Source organism: Myxine glutinosa, chromosome 6, assembly GCF_964187855.1.
Source record: "Myxine glutinosa chromosome 6, kmMyxGlut1.1, whole genome shotgun sequence".
Lineage (NCBI taxonomy): Eukaryota > Metazoa > Chordata > Myxini > Myxiniformes > Myxinidae > Myxine > Myxine glutinosa.
Genome location: NC_136266.1, coordinates 89,662,515 through 89,686,226, shown reverse-complemented (window position 1 = coordinate 89,686,226; position 23,712 = coordinate 89,662,515).

Sequence of the window (23,712 nt, the reverse complement as noted above, 5' to 3'; positions counted from 1 at the left end):
CACTTTTCGCACTTGTGTTAGTGAAGGAAACCACTTTTCGCACTTGTGTTAATGTTGAAAACCCACTTTTCGCACTTGTGTTAGTGTTGAAAATCCACTTTTCGCACTTGTGTTGGTGCAGGAAACCACTTTTGCACTTGTATTAGTGTGGAAAAACCACTTTTCGCACTTGTGTTGGTGCAGGAAACCACTTTTGCACTTGTATTAGTGTGGAAAAAACACTTTTCGCACTTGTGTTAGTGTTGAAAAACCACTTTTCGCACTTGTGTTAGTGTTGAAAATCCACTTTTCCCACTTGTGTTGGTGCAGGAAACAACTTTTGCACTTGTATTAGTGTGGAAAAACCACTTTTCGCACTTGTGTTAGTGTTGAAAAACCACTTTTTGCACTTGTGAAAGTGTTGAAAAACCACTTTTCGCATTTGTGTTAGTGTTGAAAAACCACTTTTCGCACTTGTGTTGGTGCAGGAAACCACTTTTGCACTTGTATTAGTGTGGAAAAACCACTTTTTGCACTTGTGTTAGTGTTGAAAAACCACTTTTCGCACTTGTGTTAGTGTTGAAAAACCACTTTTCGCACTTGTGTTGGTGCAGGAAACCACTTTTGCACTTGTATTAGTGTGGAAAAAACACTTTTTGCACTTGTGATAGTGTTGAAAAACCACTTTTTGCACTTGTGTTAGTGTTGAAAAACCACTTTTCACACTTGTGTTAGTGTTGAAAAACCACTTTTCGCACTTGTGTTGTGTGCAGGAAACCACTTTTGCACTTGTATTAGCGTGGAAAAAACACTTTTCGCACTTGTGTTAGTGTTGAAAAACCACTTTTCGCACTTGTGTTGGTGCAGGAAACCACTTTTGCACTTGTATTAGTATGGAAAAACCACTTTTCGCACTTGTGTTAGTGTTGAAAAACCACTTTTCGCACTTGTGTTAGTGTTGAAAAACCAGTTTTCGCACTAGTGTTGGTGCAGGTAACCACTTTTGCATTTGTATTAGTGTGGAAAAACCACTTTTCGCACTTGTGTTAGTGTTGAAAAACCACTTTTCGCACTTGTGTTAGTGTTGAAAAACCACTTTTCACACTTGTGTTGGTGCAGGAAACCACTTTTGCACTTGTATTAGTGTGGAAAAACCACTTTTCGCACTTGTGTTAGTGTTGAAAAACCACTTTTCGCACTTGTGTTGGTGCAGGAAACCACTTTTGCACTTGTATTAGTGTGGAAAAATCACTTTTCGCACTTGTGTTAGTGTTGAAAAACCACTTTTCGCACTTGTGTTAGTGTTGAAAAACCACTTTTCGCACTTGTGTTAGTGTTGAAAAACCACTTTTCGCACTTGTGTTGGTGCAGGAAACCACTTTTGCACTTGTATTAGTGTGGAAAAAACACTTTTTGCACCTGTGATAGTGTTGAAAAACCACTTTTCGCACTTGTGTTAGTGTTGAAAAACCACTTTTCGCACTTGTGTTGGTGCAGGAAACCACTTTTGCACTTGTATTAGTGTGGAAAAACCACTTTTCGCACTTGTGTTAGTGTTGAAAAACCACTTTTCGCACTTGTGTTGGTGCAGGAAACCACTTTTTCACTTGAATTAGTGTGGAAAAAACACTTTTCGCACTTGTGTTAGTGTTGAAAAACCACTTTTCGCACTTGTGTTAGTGTTGAAAAACCACTTTTTGCACTTGTGTTGGTGCAGGAAACCACTTTTGCACTTGTATTAGTGTGGAAAAAACACTTTTTGCACTGTGATAGTGTTGAAAAACCACTTTTCGCACTTGTGTTAGTGTTGAAAAACTACTTTTCGCACTTGTGTTGGTGCAGGAAGCCACTTTTGCACTTTTATTAGTGTGGAAAAACCACTTTTAGCACTTGTGTTAGTGTTGAAAAACCACTTTTCGCACTTGTGTTGGTGCAGGAAACCACTTTTGCACTTGTATTAGTGTGGAAAAAACACTTTTTACACTTGTGATAGTGTTGAAAAACCACTTTTCGCACTGGTGTTGGTGAAGGAAACCACTTTTCGCACTTGTGTTAGCGTTGAAAAACCACTTTTCGCACTTGTGTTAGTGAAGGAAACCACTTTTCGCACTTGTGTTAATGTTGAAAACCCACTTTTCGCACTTGTGTTAGTGTTGAAAATCCACTTTTCGCACTTGTGTTGGTGCAGGAAACCACTTTTGCACTTGTATTAGTGTGGAAAAACCACTTTTCGCACTTGTGTTGGTGCAGGAAACCACTTTTGCACTTGTATTAGTGTGGAAAAAACACTTTTTGCACTTGTGATAGTGTTGAAAAACCACTTTTCGCACTTGTGTTAGTGCAGGAAACCACTTATGCACTTGTATTAGTGCGGAAAAACCACTTTTCGCACTTGTGTTAGTGCAGGAAACCACTTTTGCACTTGTATTAGTGTGGAAAAACCACTTTTCGCACTTGTGTTAGTGTTGAAAAACCACTTTTCGCACTTGTGTTAGTGTTGAAAATCCACTTTTCCCACTTGTGTTGGTGCAGGAAACAACTTTTGCACTTGTATTAGTGTGGAAAAAACACTTTTTGCACTTGTGATAGTGTTGAAAAACCACTTTTCGCACTTGTGTTAGTGTTGAAAAACCACTTTTTGCACTTGTGAAAGTGTTGAAAAACCACTTTTCGCACTTGTGTTAGTGTTGAAAAACCACTTTTCGCACTTGTATTGGTGCAGGAAACCACTTTTCGCATTTGTGTTAGTGTTGAAAAACCACTTTTCGCACTTGTGTTGGTGCAGGAAACCACTTTTGCACTTGTATTAGTGTGGAAAAATCACTTTTTGCACTTGTGTTAGTGTTGAAAAACCACTTTTCGCACTTGTGTTAGTGTTGAAAAACCACTTTTCGCACTTGTGTTGGTGCAGGAAACCACTTTTGCACTTGTATTAGTGTGGAAAAAACACTTTTTGCACTTGTGATAGTGTTGAAAAACCACTTTTTGCACTTGTGTTAGTGTTGAAAAACCACTTTTCGCACTTGTGTTAGTGTTGAAAAACCACTTTTCGCACTTGTGTTGTGTGCAGGAAACCACTTTTGCACTTGTATTAGCGTGGAAAAAACACTTTTCGCACTTGTGTTAGTGTTGAAAAACCACTTTTCGCACTTGTGTTGGTGCAGGAAACCACTTTTGCACTTGTATTAGTGTGGAAAAACCACTTTTCGCACTTGTGTTAGTGTTGAAAAACCACTTTTCGCACTTGTGTTAGTGTTGAAAAACCAGTTTTCGCACTAGTGTTGGTGCAGGTAACCACTTTTGCATTTGTATTAGTGTGGAAAAACCACTTTTCGCACTTGTGTTAGTGTTGAAAAACCACTTTTCGCACTTGTGTTAGTGTTGAAAAACCACTTTTCACACTTGTGTTGGTGCAGGAAACCACTTTTGCACTTGTATTAGTGTGGAAAAACCACTTTTCGCACTTGTGTTAGTGTTGAAAAACCACTTTTCGCACTTGTGTTGGTGCAGGAAACCACTTTTGCACTTGTATTAGTGTGGAAAAATCACTTTTCGCACTTGTGTTAGTGTTGAAAAACCACTTTTCGCACTTGTGTTAGTGTTGAAAAACCACTTTTCGCACTTGTGTTAGTGTTGAAAAACCACTTTTCGCACTTGTGTTGGTGCAGGAAACCACTTTTGCACTTGTATTAGTGTGGAAAAAACACTTTTTGCACCTGTGATATTGTTGAAAAACCACTTTTCGCACTTGTGTTAGTGTTGAAAAACCACTTTTCGCACTTGTGTTGGTGCAGGAAACCACTTTTGCACTTGTATTAGTGTGGAAAAAACACTTTTTGCACCTGTGATAGTGTTGAAAAACCACTTTTCGCACTTGTGTTAGTGTTGAAAAACCACTTTTCGCACTTGTGTTGGTGCAGGAAACCACTTTTGCACTTGTATTAGTGTGGAAAAACCACTTTTCGCACTTGTGTTAGTGTTGAAAAACCACTTTTCGCACTTGTGTTGGTGCAGGAAACCACTTTTTCACTTGAATTAGTGTGGAAAAAACACTTTTCGCACTTGTGTTAGTGTTGAAAAACCACTTTTCGCACTTGTGTTAGTGTTGAAAAACCACTTTTTGCACTTGTGTTGGTGCAGGAAACCACTTTTGCACTTGTATTAGTGTGGAAAAAACACTTTTTGCACTGTGATAGTGTTGAAAAACCACTTTTCGCACTTGTGTTAGTGTTGAAAAACTACTTTTCGCACTTGTGTTGGTGCAGGAAGCCACTTTTGCACTTTTATTAGTGTGGAAAAACCACTTTTAGCACTTGTGTTCGTGTTGAAAAACCACTTTTCGCACTTGTGTTGGTGCAGGAAACCACTTTTGCACTTGTATTAGTGTGGAAAAAACACTTTTTACACTTGTGATAGTGTTGAAAAACCACTTTTCGCACTGGTGTTGGTGAAGGAAACCACTTTTCGCACTTGTGTTAGCGTTGAAAACCACTTTTCGCACTTGTGTTAGTGAAGGAAACCACTTTTCGCACTTGTGTTAATGTTGAAAACCCACTTTTCGCACTTGTGTTAGTGTTGAAAATCCACTTTTCGCACTTGTGTTGGTGCAGGAAACCACTTTTGCACTTGTATTAGTGTGGAAAAACCACTTTTCGCACTTGTGTTGGTGCAGGAAACCACTTTTGCACTTGTATTAGTGTGGAAAAAACACTTTTCGCACTTGTGTTAGTGTTGAAAAACCACTTTTCGCACTTGTGTTAGTGTTGAAAATCCACTTTTCCCACTTGTGTTGGTGCAGGAAACAACTTTTGCACTTGTATTAGTGTGGAAAAACCACTTTTCGCACTTGTGTTAGTGTTGAAAAACCACTTTTTGCACTTGTGAAAGTGTTGAAAAACCACTTTTCGCATTTGTGTTAGTGTTGAAAAACCACTTTTCGCACTTGTGTTGGTGCAGGAAACCACTTTTGCACTTGTATTAGTGTGGAAAAACCACTTTTTGCACTTGTGTTAGTGTTGAAAAACCACTTTTCGCACTTGTGTTAGTGTTGAAAAACCACTTTTCGCACTTGTGTTGGTGCAGGAAACCACTTTTGCACTTGTATTAGTGTGGAAAAAACACTTTTTGCACTTGTGATAGTGTTGAAAAACCACTTTTTGCACTTGTGTTAGTGTTGAAAAACCACTTTTCACACTTGTGTTAGTGTTGAAAAACCACTTTTCGCACTTGTGTTGTGTGCAGGAAACCACTTTTGCACTTGTATTAGCGTGGAAAAAACACTTTTCGCACTTGTGTTAGTGTTGAAAAACCACTTTTCGCACTTGTGTTGGTGCAGGAAACCACTTTTGCACTTGTATTAGTATGGAAAAACCACTTTTCGCACTTGTGTTAGTGTTGAAAAACCACTTTTCGCACTTGTGTTAGTGTTGAAAAACCAGTTTTCGCACTAGTGTTGGTGCAGGTAACCACTTTTGCATTTGTATTAGTGTGGAAAAACCACTTTTCGCACTTGTGTTAGTGTTGAAAAACCACTTTTCGCACTTGTGTTAGTGTTGAAAAACCACTTTTCACACTTGTGTTGGTGCAGGAAACCACTTTTGCACTTGTATTAGTGTGGAAAAACCACTTTTCGCACTTGTGTTAGTGTTGAAAAACCACTTTTCGCACTTGTGTTGGTGCAGGAAACCACTTTTGCACTTGTATTAGTGTGGAAAAATCACTTTTCGCACTTGTGTTAGTGTTGAAAAACCACTTTTCGCACTTGTGTTAGTGTTGAAAAACCACTTTTCGCACTTGTGTTAGTGTTGAAAAACCACTTTTCGCACTTGTGTTGGTGCAGGAAACCACTTTTGCACTTGTATTAGTGTGGAAAAAACACTTTTTGCACCTGTGATAGTGTTGAAAAACCACTTTTCGCACTTGTGTTAGTGTTGAAAAACCACTTTTCGCACTTGTGTTGGTGCAGGAAACCACTTTTGCACTTGTATTAGTGTGGAAAAACCACTTTTCGCACTTGTGTTAGTGTTGAAAAACCACTTTTCGCACTTGTGTTGGTGCAGGAAACCACTTTTTCACTTGAATTAGTGTGGAAAAAACACTTTTCGCACTTGTGTTAGTGTTGAAAAACCACTTTTCGCACTTGTGTTAGTGTTGAAAAACCACTTTTTGCACTTGTGTTGGTGCAGGAAACCACTTTTGCACTTGTATTAGTGTGGAAAAAACACTTTTTGCACTGTGATAGTGTTGAAAAACCACTTTTCGCACTTGTGTTAGTGTTGAAAAACTACTTTTCGCACTTGTGTTGGTGCAGGAAGCCACTTTTGCACTTTTATTAGTGTGGAAAAACCACTTTTAGCACTTGTGTTAGTGTTGAAAAACCACTTTTCGCACTTGTGTTGGTGCAGGAAACCACTTTTGCACTTGTATTAGTGTGGAAAAAACACTTTTTACACTTGTGATAGTGTTGAAAAACCACTTTTCGCACTGGTGTTGGTGAAGGAAACCACTTTTCGCACTTGTGTTAGCGTTGAAAAACCACTTTTCGCACTTGTGTTAGTGAAGGAAACCACTTTTCGCACTTGTGTTAATGTTGAAAACCCACTTTTCGCACTTGTGTTAGTGTTGAAAATCCACTTTTCGCACTTGTGTTGGTGCAGGAAACCACTTTTGCACTTGTATTAGTGTGGAAAAACCACTTTTCGCACTTGTGTTGGTGCAGGAAACCACTTTTGCACTTGTATTAGTGTGGAAAAAACACTTTTTGCACTTGTGATAGTGTTGAAAAACCACTTTTCGCACTTGTGTTAGTGCAGGAAACCACTTATGCACTTGTATTAGTGCGGAAAAACCACTTTTCGCACTTGTGTTAGTGCAGGAAACCACTTTTGCACTTGTATTAGTGTGGAAAAACCACTTTTCGCACTTGTGTTAGTGTTGAAAAACCACTTTTCGCACTTGTGTTAGTGTTGAAAATCCACTTTTCCCACTTGTGTTGGTGCAGGAAACAACTTTTGCACTTGTATTAGTGTGGAAAAACCACTTTTCGCACTTGTGTTAGTGTTGAAAAACCACTTTTTGCACTTGTGAAAGTGTTGAAAAACCACTTTTCGCATTTGTGTTAGTGTTGAAAAACCACTTTTCGCACTTGTGTTGGGGCAGGAAACCACTTTTGCACTTGTATTAGTGTGGAAAAACCACTTTTTGCACTTGTGTTAGTGTTGAAAAACCACTTTTCGCACTTGTGTTAGTGTTGAAAAACCACTTTTCGCACTTGTGTTGGTGCAGGAAACCACTTTTGCACTTGTATTAGTGTGGAAAAAACACTTTTTGCACTTGTGATAGTGTTGAAAAACCACTTTTTGCACTTGTGTTAGTGTTGAAAAACCACTTTTCGCACTTGTGTTAGTGTTGAAAAACCACTTTTCGCACTTGTGTTGTGTGCAGGAAACCACTTTTGCACTTGTATTAGCGTGGAAAAAACACTTTTCGCACTTGTGTTAGTGTTGAAAAACCACTTTTCGCACTTGTGTTGGTGCAGGAAACCACTTTTGCACTTGTATTAGTGTGGAAAAACCACTTTTCGCACTTGTGTTAGTGTTGAAAAACCACTTTTCGCACTTGTGTTAGTGTTGAAAAACCAGTTTTCGCACTAGTGTTGGTGCAGGTAACCACTTTTGCATTTGTATTAGTGTGGAAAAACCACTTTTCGCACTTGTGTTAGTGTTGAAAAACCACTTTTCGCACTTGTGTTAGTGTTGAAAAACCACTTTTCACACTTGTGTTGGTGCAGGAAACCACTTTTGCACTTGTATTAGTGTGGAAAAACCACTTTTCGCACTTGTGTTAGTGTTGAAAAACCACTTTTCGCACTTGTGTTGGTGCAGGAAACCACTTTTGCACTTGTATTAGTGTGGAAAAATCACTTTTCGCACTTGTGTTAGTGTTGAAAAACCACTTTTCGCACTTGTGTTAGTGTTGAAAAACCACTTTTCGCACTTGTGTTAGTGTTGAAAAACCACTTTTCGCACTTGTGTTGGTGCAGGAAACCACTTTTGCACTTGTATTAGTGTGGAAAAAACACTTTTTGCACCTGTGATAGTGTTGAAAAACCACTTTTCGCACTTGTGTTAGTGTTGAAAAACCACTTTTCGCACTTGTGTTGGTGCAGGAAACCACTTTTGCACTTGTATTAGTGTGGAAAAACCACTTTTCGCACTTGTGTTAGTGTTGAAAAACCACTTTTCGCACTTGTGTTGGTGCAGGAAACCACTTTTTCACTTGAATTAGTGTGGAAAAAACACTTTTCGCACTTGTGTTAGTGTTGAAAAACCACTTTTCGCACTTGTGTTAGTGTTGAAAAACCACTTTTTGCACTTGTGTTGGTGCAGGAAACCACTTTTGCACTTGTATTAGTGTGGAAAAACCACTTTTCGCACTTGTGTTAGTGTTGAAAAACCACTTTTCGCACTTGTGTTGGTGCAGGAAACCACTTTTGCACTTGTATTAGTGTGGAAAAATCACTTTTCGCACTTGTGTTAGTGTTGAAAAACCACTTTTCGCACTTGTGTTAGTGTTGAAAAACCACTTTTCGCACTTGTGTTAGTGTTGAAAAACCACTTTTCGCACTTGTGTTGGTGCAGGAAACCACTTTTGCACTTGTATTAGTGTGGAAAAAACACTTTTTGCACCTGTGATAGTGTTGAAAAACCACTTTTCGCACTTGTGTTAGTGTTGAAAAACCACTTTTCGCACTTGTGTTGGTGCAGGAAACCACTTTTGCACTTGTATTAGTGTGGAAAAACCACTTTTCGCACTTGTGTTAGTGTTGAAAAACCACTTTTCGCACTTGTGTTGGTGCAGGAAACCACTTTTTCACTTGAATTAGTGTGGAAAAAACACTTTTCGCACTTGTGTTAGTGTTGAAAAACCACTTTTCGCACTTGTGTTAGTGTTGAAAAACCACTTTTTGCACTTGTGTTGGTGCAGGAAACCACTTTTGCACTTGTATTAGTGTGGAAAAAACACTTTTTGCACTGTGATAGTGTTGAAAAACCACTTTTCGCACTTGTGTTAGTGTTGAAAAACTACTTTTCGCACTTGTGTTGGTGCAGGAAGCCACTTTTGCACTTTTATTAGTGTGGAAAAACCACTTTTAGCACTTGTGTTAGTGTTGAAAAACCACTTTTCGCACTTGTGTTGGTGCAGGAAACCACTTTTGCACTTGTATTAGTGTGGAAAAAACACTTTTTACTATTGTGATAGTGTTGAAAAACCACTTTTCGCACTGGTGTTGGTGAAGGAAACCACTTTTCGCACTTGTGTTAGCGTTGAAAAACCACTTTTCGCACTTGTGTTAGTGAAGGAAACCACTTTTCGCACTTGTGTTAATGTTGAAAACCCACTTTTCGCACTTGTGTTAGTGTTGAAAATCCACTTTTCGCACTTGTGTTGGTGCAGGAAACCACTTTTGCACTTGTATTAGTGTGGAAAAACCACTTTTCGCACTTGTGTTGGTGCAGGAAACCACTTTTGCACTTGTATTAGTGTGGAAAAAACACTTTTTGCACTTGTGATAGTGTTGAAAAACCACTTTTCGCACTTGTGTTAGTGCAGGAAACCACTTATGCACTTGTATTAGTGTGGAAAAAACACTTTTTGCACTTGTGATAGTGTTGAAAAACCACTTTTCACACTTGTGTTATGGTTGAAAATCCACTTTTCCCACTTGTGTTGGTGCAGGAAACAACTTTTGCACTTGTATTAGTGTGGAAAAAACACTTTTTGCACTTGTGATAGTGTTGAAAAACCACTTTTCGCACTTGTGTTAGTGTTGAAAAACCACTTTTTGCACTTGTGAAAGTGTTGAAAAACCACTTTTCGCACTTGTGTTAGTGTTGAAAAACCACTTTTCGCACTTGTATTGGTGCAGGAAACCACTTTTGCATTTGTGTTAGTGTTGAAAAACCACTTTTCGCACTTGTGTTGGTGCAGGAAACCACTTTTGCACTTGTATTAGTGTGGAAAAATCACTTTTTGCACTTGTGTTAGTGTTGAAAAACCACTTTTCGCACTTGTGTTAGTGTTGAAAAACCACTTTTCGCACTTGTGTTGGTGCAGGAAACCACTTTTGCACTTGTATTAGTGTGGAAAAAACACTTTTTGCACTTGTGATAGTGTTGAAAAACCACTTTTTGCACTTGTGTTAGTGTTGAAAAACCACTTTTCGCACTTGTGTTAGTGTTGAAAAACCACTTTTCGCACTTGTGTTGTGTGCAGGAAACCACTTTTGCACTTGTATTAGCGTGGAAAAAACACTTTTCGCACTTGTGTTAGTGTTGAAAAACCACTTTTCGCACTTGTGTTGGTGCAGGAAACCACTTTTGCACTTGTATTAGTGTGGAAAAACCACTTTTCGCACTTGTGTTAGTGTTGAAAAACCACTTTTCGCACTTGTGTTAGTGTTGAAAAACCAGTTTTCGCACTAGTGTTGGTGCAGGTAACCACTTTTGCATTTGTATTAGTGTGGAAAAACCACTTTTCGCACTTGTGTTAGTGTTGAAAAACCACTTTTCGCACTTGTGTTAGTGTTGAAAAACCACTTTTCACACTTGTGTTGGTGCAGGAAACCACTTTTGCACTTGTATTAGTGTGGAAAAACCACTTTTCGCACTTGTGTTAGTGTTGAAAAACCACTTTTCGCACTTGTGTTGGTGCAGGAAACCACTTTTGCACTTGTATTAGTGTGGAAAAATCACTTTTCGCACTTGTGTTAGTGTTGAAAAACCACTTTTCGCACTTGTGTTAGTGTTGAAAAACCACTTTTCGCACTTGTGTTAGTGTTGAAAAACCACTTTTCGCACTTGTGTTGGTGCAGGAAACCACTTTTGCACTTGTATTAGTGTGGAAAAAACACTTTTTGCACCTGTGATAGTGTTGAAAAACCACTTTTCGCACTTGTGTTAGTGTTGAAAAACCACTTTTCGCACTTGTGTTGGTGCAGGAAACCACTTTTGCACTTGTATTAGTGTGGAAAAACCACTTTTCGCACTTGTGTTAGTGTTGAAAAACCACTTTTCGCACTTGTGTTGGTGCAGGAAACCACTTTTTCACTTGAATTAGTGTGGAAAAAACACTTTTCGCACTTGTGTTAGTGTTGAAAAACCACTTTTCGCACTTGTGTTAGTGTTGAAAAACCACTTTTTGCACTTGTGTTGGTGCAGGAAACCACTTTTGCACTTGTATTAGTGTGGAAAAAACACTTTTTGCACTGTGATAGTGTTGAAAAACCACTTTTCGCACTTGTGTTAGTGTTGAAAAACTACTTTTCGCACTTGTGTTGGTGCAGGAAGCCACTTTTGCACTTTTATTAGTGTGGAAAAACCACTTTTAGCACTTGTGTTCGTGTTGAAAAACCACTTTTCGCACTTGTGTTGGTGCAGGAAACCACTTTTGCACTTGTATTAGTGTGGAAAAAACACTTTTTACACTTGTGATAGTGTTGAAAAACCACTTTTCGCACTGGTGTTGGTGAAGGAAACCACTTTTCGCACTTGTGTTAGCGTTGAAAAACCACTTTTCGCACTTGTGTTAGTGAAGGAAACCACTTTTCGCACTTGTGTTAATGTTGAAAACCCACTTTTCGCACTTGTGTTAGTGTTGAAAATCCACTTTTCGCACTTGTGTTGGTGCAGGAAACCACTTTTGCACTTGTATTAGTGTGGAAAAACCACTTTTCGCACTTGTGTTGGTGCAGGAAACCACTTTTGCACTTGTATTAGTGTGGAAAAAACACTTTTCGCACTTGTGTTAGTGTTGAAAAACCACTTTTCGCACTTGTGTTAGTGTTGAAAATCCACTTTTCCCACTTGTGTTGGTGCAGGAAACAACTTTTGCACTTGTATTAGTGTGGAAAAACCACTTTTCGCACTTGTGTTAGTGTTGAAAAACCACTTTTTGCACTTGTGAAAGTGTTGAAAAACCACTTTTCGCATTTGTGTTAGTGTTGAAAAACCACTTTTCGCACTTGTGTTGGTGCAGGAAACCACTTTTGCACTTGTATTAGTGTGGAAAAACCACTTTTTGCACTTGTGTTAGTGTTGAAAAACCACTTTTCGCACTTGTGTTAGTGTTGAAAAACCACTTTTCGCACTTGTGTTGGTGCAGGAAACCACTTTTGCACTTGTATTAGTGTGGAAAAAACACTTTTTGCACTTGTGATAGTGTTGAAAAACCACTTTTTGCACTTGTGTTAGTGTTGAAAAACCACTTTTCGCACTTGTGTTAGTGTTGAAAAACCACTTTTCGCACTTGTGTTGTGTGCAGGAAACCACTTTTGCACTTGTATTAGCGTGGAAAAAACACTTTTCGCACTTGTGTTAGTGTTGAAAAACCACTTTTCGCACTTGTGTTGGTGCAGGAAACCACTTTTGCACTTGTATTAGTGTGGAAAAACCACTTTTCGCACTTGTGTTAGTGTTGAAAAACCACTTTTCGCACTTGTGTTAGTGTTGAAAAACCAGTTTTCGCACTAGTGTTGGTGCAGGTAACCACTTTTGCATTTGTATTAGTGTGGAAAAACCACTTTTCGCACTTGTGTTAGTGTTGAAAAACCACTTTTCGCACTTGTGTTAGTGTTGAAAAACCACTTTTCACACTTGTGTTGGTGCAGGAAACCACTTTTGCACTTGTATTAGTGTGGAAAAACCACTTTTCGCACTTGTGTTAGTGTTGAAAAACCACTTTTCGCACTTGTGTTGGTGCAGGAAACCACTTTTGCACTTGTATTAGTGTGGAAAAATCACTTTTCGCACTTGTGTTAGTGTTGAAAAACCACTTTTCGCACTTGTGTTAGTGTTGAAAAACCACTTTTCGCACTTGTGTTAGTGTTGAAAAACCACTTTTCGCACTTGTGTTGGTGCAGGAAACCACTTTTGCACTTGTATTAGTGTGGAAAAAACACTTTTTGCACCTGTGATAGTGTTGAAAAACCACTTTTCGCACTTGTGTTAGTGTTGAAAAACCACTTTTCGCACTTGTGTTGGTGCAGGAAACCACTTTTGCACTTGTATTAGTGTGGAAAAACCACTTTTCGCACTTGTGTTAGTGTTGAAAAACCACTTTTCGCACTTGTGTTGGTGCAGGAAACCACTTTTTCACTTGAATTAGTGTGGAAAAAACACTTTTCGCACTTGTGTTAGTGTTGAAAAACCACTTTTCGCACTTGTGTTAGTGTTGAAAAACCACTTTTTGCACTTGTGTTGGTGCAGGAAACCACTTTTGCACTTGTATTAGTGTGGAAAAAACACTTTTTGCACTGTGATAGTGTTGAAAAACCACTTTTCGCACTTGTGTTAGTGTTGAAAAACTACTTTTCGCACTTGTGTTGGTGCAGGAAGCCACTTTTGCACTTTTATTAGTGTGGAAAAACCACTTTTAGCACTTGTGTTAGTGTTGAAAAACCACTTTTCGCACTTGTGTTGGTGCAGGAAACCACTTTTGCACTTGTATTAGTGTGGAAAAAACACTTTTTACACTTGTGATAGTGTTGAAAAACCACTTTTCGCACTGGTGTTGGTGAAGGAAACCACTTTTCGCACTTGTGTTAGCGTTGAAAAACCACTTTTCGCACTTGTGTTAGTGAAGGAAACCACTTTTCGCACTTGTGTTAATGTTGAAAACCCACTTTTCGCACTTGTGTTAGTGTTGAAAATCCACTTTTCGCACTTGTGTTGGTGCAGGAAACCACTTTTGCACTTGTATTAGTGTGGAAAAACCACTTTTCGCACTTGTGTTGGTGCAGGAAACCACTTTTGCACTTGTATTAGTGTGGAAAAAACACTTTTTGCACTTGTGATAGTGTTGAAAAACCACTTTTCGCACTTGTGTTAGTGCAGGAAACCACTTATGCACTTGTATTAGTGCGGAAAAACCACTTTTCGCACTTGTGTTAGTGCAGGAAACCACTTTTGCACTTGTATTAGTGTGGAAAAACCACTTTTCGCACTTGTGTTAGTGTTGAAAAACCACTTTTCGCACTTGTGTTAGTGTTGAAAATCCACTTTTCCCACTTGTGTTGGTGCAGGAAACAACTTTTGCACTTGTATTAGTGTGGAAAAACCACTTTTCGCACTTGTGTTAGTGTTGAAAAACCACTTTTTGCACTTGTGAAAGTGTTGAAAAACCACTTTTCGCATTTGTGTTAGTGTTGAAAAACCACTTTTCGCACTTGTGTTGGGGCAGGAAACCACTTTTGCACTTGTATTAGTGTGGAAAAACCACTTTTTGCACTTGTGTTAGTGTTGAAAAACCACTTTTCGCACTTGTGTTAGTGTTGAAAAACCACTTTTCGCACTTGTGTTGGTGCAGGAAACCACTTTTGCACTTGTATTAGTGTGGAAAAAACACTTTTTGCACTTGTGATAGTGTTGAAAAACCACTTTTTGCACTTGTGTTAGTGTTGAAAAACCACTTTTCGCACTTGTGTTAGTGTTGAAAAACCACTTTTCGCACTTGTGTTGTGTGCAGGAAACCACTTTTGCACTTGTATTAGCGTGGAAAAAACACTTTTCGCACTTGTGTTAGTGTTGAAAAACCACTTTTCGCACTTGTGTTGGTGCAGGAAACCACTTTTGCACTTGTATTAGTGTGGAAAAACCACTTTTCGCACTTGTGTTAGTGTTGAAAAACCACTTTTCGCACTTGTGTTAGTGTTGAAAAACCAGTTTTCGCACTAGTGTTGGTGCAGGTAACCACTTTTGCATTTGTATTAGTGTGGAAAAACCACTTTTCGCACTTGTGTTAGTGTTGAAAAACCACTTTTCGCACTTGTGTTAGTGTTGAAAAACCACTTTTCACACTTGTGTTGGTGCAGGAAACCACTTTTGCACTTGTATTAGTGTGGAAAAACCACTTTTCGCACTTGTGTTAGTGTTGAAAAACCACTTTTCGCACTTGTGTTGGTGCAGGAAACCACTTTTGCACTTGTATTAGTGTGGAAAAATCACTTTTCGCACTTGTGTTAGTGTTGAAAAACCACTTTTCGCACTTGTGTTAGTGTTGAAAAACCACTTTTCGCACTTGTGTTAGTGTTGAAAAACCACTTTTCGCACTTGTGTTGGTGCAGGAAACCACTTTTGCACTTGTATTAGTGTGGAAAAAACACTTTTTGCACCTGTGATAGTGTTGAAAAACCACTTTTCGCACTTGTGTTAGTGTTGAAAAACCACTTTTCGCACTTGTGTTGGTGCAGGAAACCACTTTTGCACTTGTATTAGTGTGGAAAAACCACTTTTCGCACTTGTGTTAGTGTTGAAAAACCACTTTTCGCACTTGTGTTGGTGCAGGAAACCACTTTTTCACTTGAATTAGTGTGGGAAAAACACTTTTCGCACTTGTGTTAGTGTTGAAAAACCACTTTTCGCACTTGTGTTAGTGTTGAAAAACCACTTTTTGCACTTGTGTTGGTGCAGGAAACCACTTTTGCACTTGTATTAGTGTGGAAAAACCACTTTTCGCACTTGTGTTAGTGTTGAAAAACCACTTTTCGCACTTGTGTTGGTGCAGGAAACCACTTTTGCACTTGTATTAGTGTGGAAAAATCACTTTTCGCACTTGTGTTAGTGTTGAAAAACCACTTTTCGCACTTGTGTTAGTGTTGAAAAACCACTTTTCGCACTTGTGTTAGTGTTGAAAAACCACTTTTCGCACTTGTGTTGGTGCAGGAAACCACTTTTGCACTTGTATTAGTGTGGAAAAAACACTTTTTGCACCTGTGATAGTGTTGAAAAACCACTTTTCGCACTTGTGTTAGTGTTGAAAAACCACTTTTCGCACTTGTGTTGGTGCAGGAAACCACTTTTGCACTTGTATTAGTGTGGAAAAACCACTTTTCGCACTTGTGTTAGTGTTGAAAAACCACTTTTCGCACTTGTGTTGGTGCAGGAAACCACTTTTTCACTTGAATTAGTGTGGAAAAAACACTTTTCGCACTTGTGTTAGTGTTGAAAAACCACTTTTCGCACTTGTGTTAGTGTTGAAAAACCACTTTTTGCACTTGTGTTGGTGCAGGAAACCACTTTTGCACTTGTATTAGTGTGGAAAAAACACTTTTTGCACTGTGATAGTGTTGAAAAACCACTTTTCGCACTTGTGTTAGTGTTGAAAAACTACTTTTCGCACTTGTGTTGGTGCAGGAAGCCACTTTTGCACTTTTATTAGTGTGGAAAAACCACTTTTAGCACTTGTGTTAGTGTTGAAAAACCACTTTTCGCACTTGTGTTGGTGCAGGAAACCACTTTTGCACTTGTATTAGTGTGGAAAAAACACTTTTTACTATTGTGATAGTGTTGAAAAACCACTTTTCGCACTGGTGTTGGTGAAGGAAACCACTTTTCGCACTTGTGTTAGCGTTGAAAAACCACTTTTCGCACTTGTGTTAGTGAAGGAAACCACTTTTCGCACTTGTGTTAATGTTGAAAACCCACTTTTCGCACTTGTGTTAGTGTTGAAAATCCACTTTTCGCACTTGTGTTGGTGCAGGAAACCACTTTTGCACTTGTATTAGTGTGGAAAAACCACTTTTCGCACTTGTGTTGGTGCAGGAAACCACTTTTGCACTTGTATTAGTGTGGAAAAAACACTTTTTGCACTTGTGATAGTGTTGAAAAACCACTTTTCGCACTTGTGTTAGTGCAGGAAACCACTTATGCACTTGTATTAGTGTGGAAAAAACACTTTTTGCACTTGTGATAGTGTTGAAAAACCACTTTTCACACTTGTGTTATGGTTGAAAATCCACTTTTCCCACTTGTGTTGGTGCAGGAAACAACTTTTGCACTTGTATTAGTGTGGAAAAAACACTTTTTGCACTTGTGATAGTGTTGAAAAACCACTTTTCGCACTTGTGTTAGTGTTGAAAAACCACTTTTTGCACTTGTGAAAGTGTTGAAAAACCACTTTTCGCACTTGTGTTAGTGTTGAAAAACCACTTTTCGCACTTGTATTGGTGCAGGAAACCACTTTTGCACTTGTATTAGTGTGGAAAAACCACTTTTCGCACTTGTGTTAGTGTTGAAAAACCACTTTTCGCACTTGTGTTAGTGTTGAAAAACCACTTTTCGCACTTGTGTTGGTGCAGGAAACCACTTTTGCACTTGTATTAGTGTGGAAAAAACACTTTTTGCACTTGTGATAGTGTTGAAAAACCACTTTTCGCACTTGTGTTAGTGTTGAAAAACCACTTTTCGCACTTGTGTTAGTGTTGAAAAACCACTTTTCGCACTTGTGTTGGTGCAGGAAACCACTTTTGCACTTGTATTAGAGTGGTAAAAACACTTTTTGCACTTGTGATAGTGTTGAAAAACCACTTTTCGCACTTGTGTTGGTGCAGGAAACCACTTTTGCACTTGTATTAGTGTGGAAAAAACCACTTTTCGCACTTCTGTTAGTGTTGAAAAACCACTTTTCGCACTTGTGTTAGTGTTGAAAAACCACTTTTCGCACTTGTGTTAGTGTTGAAACACCACTTTTCGCACTAGTGTTGGGGCAGGAAACCACTTTTGCACTTGTATTAGTGTGGAAAAAACACTTTTTGCACCTGTGATATTGTTGAAAAACCACTTTTCGCACTTGTGTTAGTGTTGAAAAACCACTTTTCGCACTTGTGTTGGTGCAGGAAACCACTTTTGCACTTGTATTAGTGTGGAAAAAACACTTTTTGCACCTGTGATAGTGTTGAAAAACCACTTTTCGCACTTGTGTTAGTGATTAAAAACCACTTTTCGCACTTGTGTTGGTGCAGGAAACCACTTTTGCACTTGTATTAGTGTGGAAAAACCACTTTTCGCACTTGTGTTAGTGTTGAAAAACCACTTTTCGCACTTGTGTTAGTGTTGAAAAACCACTTTTTGCACTTGTGTTGGTGCAGGAAACCACTTTTGCACTTGTATTAGTGTGGCAAAAACACTTTTTGCACTTGTGATAGTGTTGAAAAACCACTTTTCGCACTTGTGTTAGTGTTGAAAAACCAGTTTTCGCACTTGTGTTGGTGCAGGAAACCACTTTTGCACTTGTATTAGTGTGGAAAAACCACTTTTCGCACTTGTGTTAGTGTTGAAAAACCACATTTCGCACTTGTGTTAGTGTTGAAAAACCACTTTTCGCACTTGTGTTGGTGCAGGAAACCACTTTTGCACATGTATTAGTGTGGAAAAACCACTTTTCGCACTTGTGTTAGTGTTGAAAAACCACTTTTCGCACTTGTGTTAGTGTTGAAAATCCACTTTTCCCACTTGTGTTGGTGCAGGAAACAACTTTTGCACTTGTATTAGTGTGGAAAAACCACTTTTCGCACTTGTGTTAGTGTTGAAAAACCACTTTTTGCACTTGTGAAAGTGTTGAAAAACCACTTTTCGCATTTGTATTAGTGTTGAAAAACCACTTTTCGCACTTGTGTTGGTGCAGGAAACCACTTTTGCACTTGTATTAGTGTGGAAAAACCACTTTTTGCACTTGTGTTAGTGTTGAAAAACCACTTTTCGCACTTGTGTTAGTGTTGAAAAACCACTTTTCGCACTTGTGTTGGTGCAGGAAACCACTTTTGCACTTGTATTAGTGTGGAAAAAACACTTTTTGCACTTGTGATAGTGTTGAAAAACCACTTTTTGCACTTGTGTTAGTGTTGAAAAACCACTTTTCGCACTTGTGTTAGTGTTGAAAAACCACTTTTCGCACTTGTGTTGTGTGCAGGAAACCACTTTTGCACTTGTATTAGCGTGGAAAAAACACTTTTCGCACTTGTGTTAGTGTTGAAAAACCACTTTTCGCACTTGTGTTGGTGCAGGAAACCACTTTTGCACTTGTATTAGTGTGGAAAAACCACTTTTCGCACTTGTGTTAGTGTTGAAAAACCACGTTTCGCACTTGTGTTAGTGTTGAAAAACCAGTTTTCGCACTAGTGTTGGTGCAGGTAACCACTTTTGCATTTGTATTAGTGTGGAAAAACCACTTTTCGCACTTGTGTTAGTGTTGAAAAACCACTTTTCGCACTTGTGTTAGTGTTGAAAAACCACTTTTCACACTTGTGTTGGTGCAGGAAACCACTTTTGCACTTGTATTAGTGTGGAAAAATCACTTTTCGCACTTGTGTTAGTGTTGAAAAACCACTTTTCGCACTTGTGTTGGTGCAGGAAACCACTTTTGCACTTGTATTAGTGTGGAAAAACCACTTTTCGCACTTGTGTTAGTGTTGAAAAACCACTTTTCGCACTTGTGTTGGTGCAGGAAACCACTTTTGCACTTGTATTAGTGTGGAAAAAACACTTTTTACTATTGTGATAGTGTTGAAAAACCACTTTTCGCACTGGTGTTGGTGAAGGAAACCACTTTTCGCACTTGTGTTAGCGTTGAAAAACCACTTTTCGCACTTGTGTTAGTGAAGGAAACCACTTTTCGCACTTGTGTTAATGTTGAAAACCCACTTTTCGCACTTGTGTTAGTGTTGAAAATCCACTTTTCGCACTTGTGTTGGTGCAGGAAACCACTTTTGCACTTGTATTAGTGTGGAAAAACCACTTTTCGCACTTGTGTTGGTGCAGGAAACCACTTTTGCACTTGTATTAGTGTGGAAAAAACACTTTTTGCACTTGTGATAGTGTTGAAAAACCACTTTTCGCACTTGTGTTAGTGCAGGAAACCACTTATGCACTTGTATTAGTGTGGAAAAAACACTTTTTGCACTTGTGATAGTGTTGAAAAACCACTTTTCACACTTGTGTTATGGTTGAAAATCCACTTTTCCCACTTGTGTTGGTGCAGGAAACAACTTTTGCACTTGTATTAGTGTGGAAAAAACACTTTTTGCACTTGTGATAGTGTTGAAAAACCACTTTTCGCACTTGTGTTAGTGTTGAAAAACCACTTTTTGCACTTGTGAAAGTGTTGAAAAACCACTTTTCGCACTTGTGTTAGTGTTGAAAAACCACTTTTCGCACTTGTATTGGTGCAGGAAACCACTTTTGCACTTGTATTAGTGTGGAAAAACCACTTTTCGCACTTGTGTTAGTGTTGAAAAACCACTTTTCGCACTTGTGTTAGTGTTGAAAAACCACTTTTCGCACTTGTGTTGGTGCAGGAAACCACTTTTGCACTTGTATTAGTGTGGAAAAAACACTTTTTGCACTTGTGATAGTGTTGAAAAACCACTTTTCGCACTTGTGTTAGTGTTGAAAAACCACTTTTCGCACTTGTGTTAGTGTTGAAAAACCACTTTTCGCACTTGTGTTGGTGCAGGAAACCACTTTTGCACTTGTATTAGAGTGGTAAAAACACTTTTTGCACTTGTGATAGTGTTGAAAAACCACTTTTCGCACTTGTGTTGGTGCAGGAAACCACTTTTGCACTTGTATTAGTGTGGAAAAAACCACTTTTCGCACTTCTGTTAGTGTTGAAAAACCACTTTTCGCACTTGTGTTAGTGTTGAAAAACCACTTTTCGCACTTGTGTTAGTGTTGAAACACCACTTTTCGCACTAGTGTTGGTGCAGGAAACCACTTTTGCACTTGTATTAGTGTGGAAAAAACACTTTTTGCACCTGTGATATTGTTGAAAAACCACTTTTCGCACTTGTGTTAGTGTTGAAAAACCACTTTTCGCACTTGTGTTGGTGCAGGAAACCACTTTTGCACTTGTATTAGTGTGGAAAAAACACTTTTTGCACCTGTGATAGTGTTGAAAAACCACTTTTCGCACTTGTGTTAGTGATTAAAAACCACTTTTCGCACTTGTGTTGGTGCAGGAAACCACTTTTGCACTTGTATTAGTGTGGAAAAACCACTTTTCGCACTTGTGTTAGTGTTGAAAAACCACTTTTCGCACTTGTGTTAGTGTTGAAAAACCACTTTTCGCACTTGTGTTGGTGCAGGAAACCACTTTTGCACTTGTATTAGTGTGGAAAAAACACTTTTTGCACTTGTGATAGTGTTGAAAAACCACTTTTCGCACTTGTGTTAGTGTTGAAAAACCAGTTTTCGCACTTGTGTTGGTGCAGGAAACCACTTTTGCACTTGTATTAGTGTGGAAAAACCACTTTTCGCACTTGTGTTAGTGTTGAAAAACCACATTTCGCACTTGTGTTAGTGTTGAAAAACCACTTTTCGCACTTGTGTTGGTGCAGGAAACCACTTTTGCACATGTATTAGTGTGGAAAAACCACTTTTCGCACTTGTGTTAGTGTTGAAAAACCACTTTTCGCACTTGTGTTAGTGTTGAAAATCCACTTTTCCCACTTGTGTTGGTGCAGGAAACAACTTTTGCACTTGTATTAGTGTGGAAAAACCACTTTTCGCACTTGTGTTAGTGTTGAAAAACCACTTTTTGCACTTGTGAAAGTGTTGAAAAACCACTTTTCGCATTTGTATTAGTGTTGAAAAACCACTTTTCGCACTTGTGTTGGTGCAGGAAACCACTTTTGCACTTGTATTAGTGTGGAAAAACCACTTTTTGCACTTGTGTTAGTGTTGAAAAACCACTTTTCGCACTTGTGTTAGTGTTGAAAAACCACTTTTCGCACTTGTGTTGGTGCAGGAAACCACTTTTGCACTTGTATTAGTGTGGAAAAAACACTTTTTGCACTTGTGATAGTGTTGAAAAACCACTTTTTGCACTTGTGTTAGTGTTGAAAAACCACTTTTCGCACTTGTGTTAGTGTTGAAAAACCACTTTTCGCACTTGTGTTGTGTGCAGGAAACCACTTTTGCACTTGTATTAGCGTGGAAAAAACACTTTTCGCACTTGTGTTAGTGTTGAAAAACCACTTTTCGCACTTGTGTTGGTGCAGGAAACCACTTTTGCACTTGTATTAGTGTGGAAAAACCACTTTTCGCACTTGTGTTAGTGTTGAAAAACCACGTTTCGCACTTGTGTTAGTGTTGAAAAACCAGTTTTCGCACTAGTGTTGGTGCAGGTAACCACTTTTGCATTTGTATTAGTGTGGAAAAACCACTTTTCGCACTTGTGTTAGTGTTGAAAAACCACTTTTTGCACTTGTGTTAGTGTTGAAAAACCACTTTTCACACTTGTGTTGGTGCAGGAAACCACTTTTGCACTTGTATTAGTGTGGAAAAATCACTTTTCGCACTTGTGTTAGTGTTGAAAAACCACTTTTCGCACTTGTGTTGGTGCAGGAAACCACTTTTGCACTTGTATTAGTGTGGAAAAACCACTTTTCGCACTTGTGTTAGTGTTGAAAAACCACTTTTCGCACTTGTGTTGGTGCAGGAAACCACTTTTGCACTTGTATTAGTGTGGAAAAAACACTTTTTGCACCTGTGATAGTGTTGAAAAACCACTTTTCGCACTTGTGTTAGTGTTGAAAAACCACTTTTCGCACTTGTGTTGGTGCAGGAAACCACTTTTGCACTTGTATTAGTGTGGAAAAACCACTTTTCGCACTTGTGTTAGTGTTGAAAAACCACTTTTCGCACTTGTGTTGGTGCAGGAAACCACTTTTTCACTTGAATTAGTGTGGAAAAAACACTTTTCGCACTTGTGTTAGTGTTGAAAAACCACTTTTCGCACTTGTGTTAGTGTTGAAAAACCACTTTTTGCACTTGCGTTGGTGCAGGAAACCACTTTTGCACTTGTATTAGTGTGGAAAAAACACTTTTTGCACTTGTGATAGTGTTGAAAAACCACTTTTCGCACTTGTGTTAGTGTTGAAAAACTACTTTTCGCACTTGTGTTGGTGCAGGAAGCCACTTTTGCACTTTTATTAGTGGAAAAAACACTTTTAGCACTTGTGTTAGTGTTGAAAAACCACTTTTCGCACTTGTGTTGGTGCAGGAAACCACTTTTGCACTTGTATTAGTGTGGAAAAAACACTTTTTACACTTGTGATAGTGTTGAAAAACCACTTTTCGCACTGGTGTTGGTGAAGGAAACCACTTTTCGCACTTGTGTTAGTGTTGAAAAACCACTTTTCGCACTTGTGTTAGTGAAGGAAACCACTTTTCGCACTTGTGTTAATGTTGAAAACCCACTTTTCGCACTTGTGTTAGTGTTGAAAATCCACTTTTCGCACTTGTGTTGGTGCAGGAAACCACTTTTGCACTTGTATTAGTGTGGAAAAACCACTTTTCGCACTTGTGTTGGTGCAGGAAACCACTTTTGCACTTGTATTAGTGTGGAAAAAACACTTTTTGCACTTGTGATAGTGTTGAAAAACCACTTTTCGCACTTGTGTTAGTGCAGGAAACCACTTATGCACTTGTATTAGTGTGGAAAAAACACTTTTTGCACTTGTGATAGTGTTGAAAAACCACTTTTCACACTTGTGTTATGGTTGAAAATCCACTTTTCCCACTTGTGTTGGTGCAGGAAACAACTTTTGCACTTGTATTAGTGTGGAAAAAACACTTTTTGCACTTGTGATAGTGTTGAAAAACCACTTTTCGCATTTGTGTTAGTGTTGAAAAACCACTTTTTGCACTTGTGAAAGTGTTGAAAAACCACTTTTCGCACTTGTGTTAGTGTTGAAAAACCACTTTTCGCACTTGTGTTGGTGCAGGAAACCACTTCTGCACTTGTATTAGTGTGGAAAAACCACTTTTCGCACTTGTGTTAGTGTTGAAAAACCACTTTTCGCACTTGTGTTAGTGTTGAAAAACCACTTTTCGCACTTGTGTTGGTGCAGGAAACCACTTTTGCACTTGTATTAGTGTGGAAAAAACACTTTTTGCA